General features: G+C 34.4%; 1 long non-coding RNA gene across 2 annotated transcripts; it reads left to right on the forward strand.

The window, feature by feature from the left end:
- The first annotated feature begins 3,876 nt into the window (after positions 1-3,876).
- On the forward strand, positions 3,877-5,665 carry LOC133866774 (uncharacterized). 2 transcript variants are annotated; one of them, XR_009899917.1, is made up of 3 exons: positions 4,085-4,172; positions 4,894-4,923; positions 5,405-5,665. It is a non-coding gene; the product is annotated as an uncharacterized LOC133866774 (long non-coding RNA). The 2 variants fall into 2 exon arrangements; XR_009899916.1 differs by lacking the exon at positions 4,894-4,923 and having other exon boundaries at positions 3,877-4,172.
- Positions 5,666-6,513: the final 848 nt, after the last annotated feature.

Raw genomic sequence — 6,513 nt, forward strand, 5'->3', positions numbered from 1 at the left:
AAAGGAACGTATTTACCTTAATGTAACAATAAAAACAAAAGTAAAGTTGTAAAATTGAAACTACAACGAGTTAAGTAAAAAAATAAAAGTGGAAAATGAAACAAACTTAAAATAAATTTAGGGTAATGATCGCATCAAATCCTAAATCAATGAAATGCTTATAGTCTATATGGATCTTCCTAACATGCATGATATGAGCGCGTAATGGGCGTCAACCATTACAACGACCTCGACATGAAAATATTTTCATTAAGACGTAATGATAAAGCACCTAGTTTCACATTAAACAATTTCACGTAAAGATTAGTCTATAATTGAAAAACGCTTACACTACAAAATGTGTGAGATGATTAATGCTCCCTAAATTACTACTTTATAAAACATCTTAATAAGCATACACAATACATGAAAACCCTAATTATGTCACAATGATAAGGTATTTAGTTTCACACCGATCTATTCCACATAAAAGTTATACTACAATTGAAAAACGTTTTAGACTACCAAAGGTGTGAAATGACCGGTGTTCCCTAACATACCCTATAAGGTAACTCTAATAAGTGAACATGCATCATGTCAAATAGAACCATTGCACAAGACATCATCATTCTCTTTCAAAAATGTTGATTTTATTAATGAATCTAAGAAAACTCATAGACAAGCATAACTCATTTTCATAAATAAGTGAATTGAAATATTGAAGACAAAACTTTTTAGTATGAGTTTTGCAATCCTCTAGTCTTATGCAACCATCAAACATATTAAGAAAATTTCAAAAAATCAATAACACTTCATGATTTTTGGAAAATATTTGATCAAAACCCTAAGGAATGGTTTAACTAGATACGAAATAAACTAATCTAAACATTAATTCTATGGAAAACAGAAAGAAACAAGAATAAAATGAATTAAAAACAACTATATTAAAATCTAAAAATTTGGATTACAAAAGAAAAAAAAAAAACTAAAAACCTAAGCTAGAACATGAAGAACAAAGAAGGAAAAGTGCTCTCTGGATTTTGGCCAAGAAAACGTGTATCAAAGGAAACTAAATTGCAAAGAAACTAAGTAATACACCTGAGAAAATCCGAAACCCCCAAAAGATGCATAAACTAAACCTAAATCTCAATCCTCATATTTATAGAGAATTTGATTTACAAAAAGATTACAATAATTAATTATAGACAAGTATTTAGAGCTGGTTGACGTCCATTTCTATCCATTGAACTCAACTTTTGATTTTGATCACACAAAGATTTGAAAATATCTGGACCTTCTGGAAGACGCGAAGTCGATCTATCGAATTTCGATCGATCGATTTTATGATGCTTTAAGAATCAATTGATCGCATCTCGATTGATCGAAGTTGGTTCGACTGAAAGTCGATCAATCTAATTATTGACTGTACAAATAATTGATCGATCGAATTGCCTTAAACGATTTTCATCTTTTTATGATCAACCTTTAACTCTAGAAATGACCAAATTGCCATTGATGTATTTTCAGGTATAATTCAAGTGTTTTGAACTATATTTCAACTAAGACCTGCAAATAAAACATAACACAAAATTACAACAAAACGTTATATATACAACACAACCTAGGTATAACAAACGTAAATTAAGGGGTCTTGAATCAAATAATTCAAGACTTATCATACACCAAGATACATAGGGTGTAGGACTTATACATGTGGATCTCATATACATAGGTTACACACCCAATATCTCTTAGTGTATGATTGATATAGGGTAATGTGACATAGGAATAACATATCACATATTGCATAACGGAGCATCACCAGTTTTGGGTATACATCAAGCGAGCAATGATGCAATACATGCCAAGGGGCCCATTTTGTAATTCTCCTCGCAAAACAGTAATTAGGGAAGAAGTGGGACAGATTTTATGGTAACCTCCACCGGTAGAGCCATCAATGTCAATTGGGACGCTGTGGTCAACAAGAAAAAAGGCTATATTGGCATTGGTATTATAACTCGTGACTGCTATGATTTTTTCTAGGTGCCCGTAGTTTTCCTCAAAAGGTAAGTGGTGGATCCAAAATGGGTGAAGGCAATTGCAGCCCTTAATGCGTTGGTTTTCAGTAAGGAGGTGAACTTCTTTATATAATTTTAGAATGTGATGCTCTTCAGATTATTAAAGAGGTCAATTCAACTAGCTGTTCTTTACACAATTCGGGCCATTTCATAAAAGAAATTAAAGAAAAGGTGGGTAATTTCAGATCCTCTTTTGTTGTTCACTTACAGAGGAAAGCAAATTGTGTGGCTCACACTCTTGCAAGGGATGCAGTCGCTACTGGTAATGCTTTTAGTTGGTTGGAAGAAATTCCTATTAATATTGGTGATATTGTAATTAGGGAACAAGTTATCCCTAGATCCTGATTATTTGGGTCATCTCTATTCCTATTGTAACGCCCCAGATTTTAAAACATATTAATATTTCGAGTAAAGATGGAAAATAATTATTTTCTATCTTTTTATAATATTTGCAATTGATTTAATGAACTGTATTATAATAAAACTGGTAATTATTTATAACCGAATATTACTGAGTTAAAATAGACAAATGATTAATCATTAGATTAATTATCTTTATTTTATAGTTGTGCAAAATATTATTTTGACACTTTATTATTTAGTATAATAAATACTATGTCTATTAAACCTCGTAATAAAATGTTTTCATTTATGAAACGAACTAGACTCAAAACGGGTTTAAAATGTTACTCTAGTGATTTATTAAATTGATAAAAACCTAGTGTAAAAATACCTGCATATTAACTTGATCTGCAGGAGATTCGATATATAATTTATTGCTTTAAATTAATCAACCACTTATCTGTTTTAAAATCAGCCGACCTCCACTATTTTTATTAAACTCTCCAGCTCAGGCACTCATTACAGCCATTCGTTCTCCAGCTCCCTCCACTCATTACCCTCACGCTTCATCAGCTAACTCCTGCACTCATCACTCTCGCATGCCCTTATTTTTAATCCAAGTGATAATGAAAATCCTCTTCCATTAGCATTTTAAAATGAATTCAGCAGCCGCATGTTATTCCAATCTCCCACTTAGTTTTCCACTTTGGTTTTTATATACTTTCCTTATTAAAGGCGCACTTCTTCCTCTTAATTTATTCCTTCTTTTCTTTCCCTCTTTCTTTATTCCTTCTCTCCCTATTCCTTCTTTCTTTAATCCTTCTTACTTCTCCTTTTAAGACCGACAGTCTGAGAGAAACAAAGAAAAAAAAAAATACGGAGAGTGTAAGATGAGAGTTTTGGAGAGAAGCCGTCAAGACCCGGTTCCCTTCTTCCTTCTTCTTCCTCTTTTATTTCTCCTTTTTTCTGTTCTACTCCTCTACACTGAGGCTCATGTGGCACAGCAGAAAATGAGAAAGGAAATTGAGAGGGCAGCCGAACCCAGGTGCTCACTGTGACCCATCAAAGCCGACCCAGTGAACCGGAGACCCGATCTCCCCTGTGTCGGCGCCGTCAAGATCAAGGAGCCCGGATTCCAGTCGATTCCCGGCAGCAACCCAACGAACCCGGACGATCCACTGTGATCCAATCAAACCGTGACCCAGCCAATCCGTGAAGCAGAACCCAGAAACCCATTCTGGCCGAACCCTCTCTACCCGTGAATCTGACATGTAGTCACCGAGCCAACCAGAGATCAAGACCTGTGAAAATCCTTGGCCGACCGATGCTGCCCAGTGCAAAGCAATCAGTGAAACCTGAACTGTGTAGCTTGAAATCATGTAAACTAAACCCAGATTCCAACCCGTGACCCATACCCACCAGAACTGCGACCCAATCAGACCAATAAACCACAAGCCAAAGCTGATCCAGCCCACAACACCCGACCGGCCCAACCCCGAGACCCAGCAACAGAAGCCCAAAACCCGAAGACCTCGGCCCAACCCCGAGACCACAGAAGCCCAAGACTCCGAGCCCATCAACCCGAAACTCAATCCAGCCCAGATCCGCCAAACTCAAGCCCATGACCCGAATTCAGTGATCCGACCCGCCGTTGACCCGCCGCCGGCAGCTTCTCCGGCGACTTTTCCGTCGACTTTTCCGGCGACTTCCCGGCGACTTTCCCCGGCGACCAAACTCACCGTTTCGCTGGATTTTCGAGTGGAAATCCTTAATGTGAGTTTCTAAGTTTTTAATTAGCCTAAAAGTATATATTTTCATAAAATCAAGTAACTAGTATATTAGAATATAACTTTAATAATTATAGAATTGAATATTCTTATTATAACTTATTTATGTATATTATATTTTGAAAAATATATATATACTCTAAAAGTATTGATTATGTTTCATTATTGATAATTAATGAGTGATGTTGTTTAAACTAAGGGCTTGATTAATTATAAAACTCTAGAATTAAAGAACGATTTCATGAGTTTAATCATGTAATGCATTGAGTATTATGGAAATTGAGCATGCTGTATTATTATGATTTCTCAAATATATTGGTTGAAATAATTGTTAATATGTTTTGTTAATCGGTTTGGTAATTGGATTGATGTTCCCTAAAAGTGATTAGGTTTTGTTAGAAAAATACATAGGTTTCTTGTTGGTTGATTTCTCTATGCTATAGAGAATGATATTAAGAATTTTAGGACTCGAGTGATTACTTGAGACCTAGATTAGATGTTATTCCAAAGTATTGATTTGCTAATTGATTAAGTAAATATTAAGTTTTAACCATGTTGAGTGTTCATAAATGTAAGTGATTTTTCAATTAATAGATGATCGCTTCTATGTATGTGTCTATGTATAAAAATAGAATTCATGTTGAGGCATGAGTTCCTAGAAGTAATGATATTGACCTAGTATGCACATGTATATGTGTTTGATGCAGATGATGATTTGAGACAGCACAAAAAGGGCTGTAAGTATTTTTATACTTACTGAGGGTAGCACTGGATTTCAGTAATGTTGTGTTTATGTTTTATTTTAATTGGATGCGTGTGACTGATTATTGCATACTGTTAATAATCAACCTATTAATATTGGGCGCGACGTCTCCCAAAGGTTCATGATAGAGTTGAACCGGAAACAATAATAATCATATTGATTGGAACGGCTTTCAAAGTACTAGAGGAGGGAGGTCTCCGATAGTGCGAAAACAAGTTAATTAAAATGTAATGTAGAGGGGACGGCCTCGAGAAACACGATTAAACGGGGGGACGTGCCCTTACAAGAGAGGAGTGTAATCACTATATAAACTGTTAAACTTTGCATGAAAAACTATCACCTCATCATTATGTCATATCTGTTCCTTAAAATAACGCATAAATCATGATGTTGTTGAAAGACAGTTAGCTCACTCATGGAACTATGGGATTGTGGCGGTAACCACCTTCTCATAGATGTTTGCGCAGGTACTGAAGATTATGGAATGGATTAACTGCTAGCTTAAGAGATTTATAGCTGTGTAGTTAGGATTTTAGTACTTTGTACTCATAGATGTTTGTACTATTTGCTTGTAATATGTCTAGACATTTACTTGTAATTAATAAGTTCCATGCAGGCTTTAGTGTCATATGTGACACATGTTTCTTTGTAAATAGTGTAAAGATTTTTAATGTATTTTCTAGAAGATGTCAGTTAAAGCTCTGAATATATCGTAAGGGAGTTGTCCCTATCGGTGATGTTTAAAAAAAAAAAGATATTCGTATTTTTCCGCTGCTAGATTTTATCAACTCTGAATGGTTAACGATACGTAATTATCCAGATATAATTACTTACGTTTTTTTGTAAAAAGCGGGTCGTTACAGTATGGTATCAGAGCGGTTTGCTCTGTGGCCTAGTGAACATTCAGAGTCATACTATAACTTAGGTAAGTTACAGTATGGTATCTAAGGCTATCAGACTTGACCTTAGGAGTCTAGGATTAACACAAGAGCTATAGGAAAATGAATTTTTTATAAACTCTTTAAAAGCTTTTGTATGAAGTTAAGCAACGTAAGAGAATAGTAACTATCATTAATTGTTAGGATTTTTATGCTTGTATGAATGTATGCATTATATGGTTCCTATGACTATATGTTTTCATAGCTATGCAACTTAGGAAACATATTGATATGATCTATTAAAAATTGCATGCCAAATAAAGAATGTACTATGAATATGCGTAAGAATAATATTATTAACCACTGCGTACAGTTAGGACTTGTGTAGCATGATGACTTATTCCTCTATAGATATTGGACGATGCATGTTTGTATATGCTACCTATCCTTGATAAAATAGTACACCACACTACTATCGATAAATCGATCATACCTTTAAATTTATTTATTTAGTTTTTGTATAATCTCTAAGTTATCAGTAACTTTATAACACTAAGTGTGAATACTTTAAAGCTATTTATAAATGTTTGAATTATTATCTGTCTAGTGTAGAGTTGAATAGATATGCTTTATTTGAGATTAACAATTTGGATGTTTTAAGTACAGAAGGATTTTACCATAATCAT

The sequence above is a fragment of the Alnus glutinosa genome, chromosome 4 (assembly GCF_958979055.1).
Source record: "Alnus glutinosa chromosome 4, dhAlnGlut1.1, whole genome shotgun sequence".
NCBI classification, from domain to species: domain Eukaryota; kingdom Viridiplantae; phylum Streptophyta; class Magnoliopsida; order Fagales; family Betulaceae; genus Alnus; species Alnus glutinosa.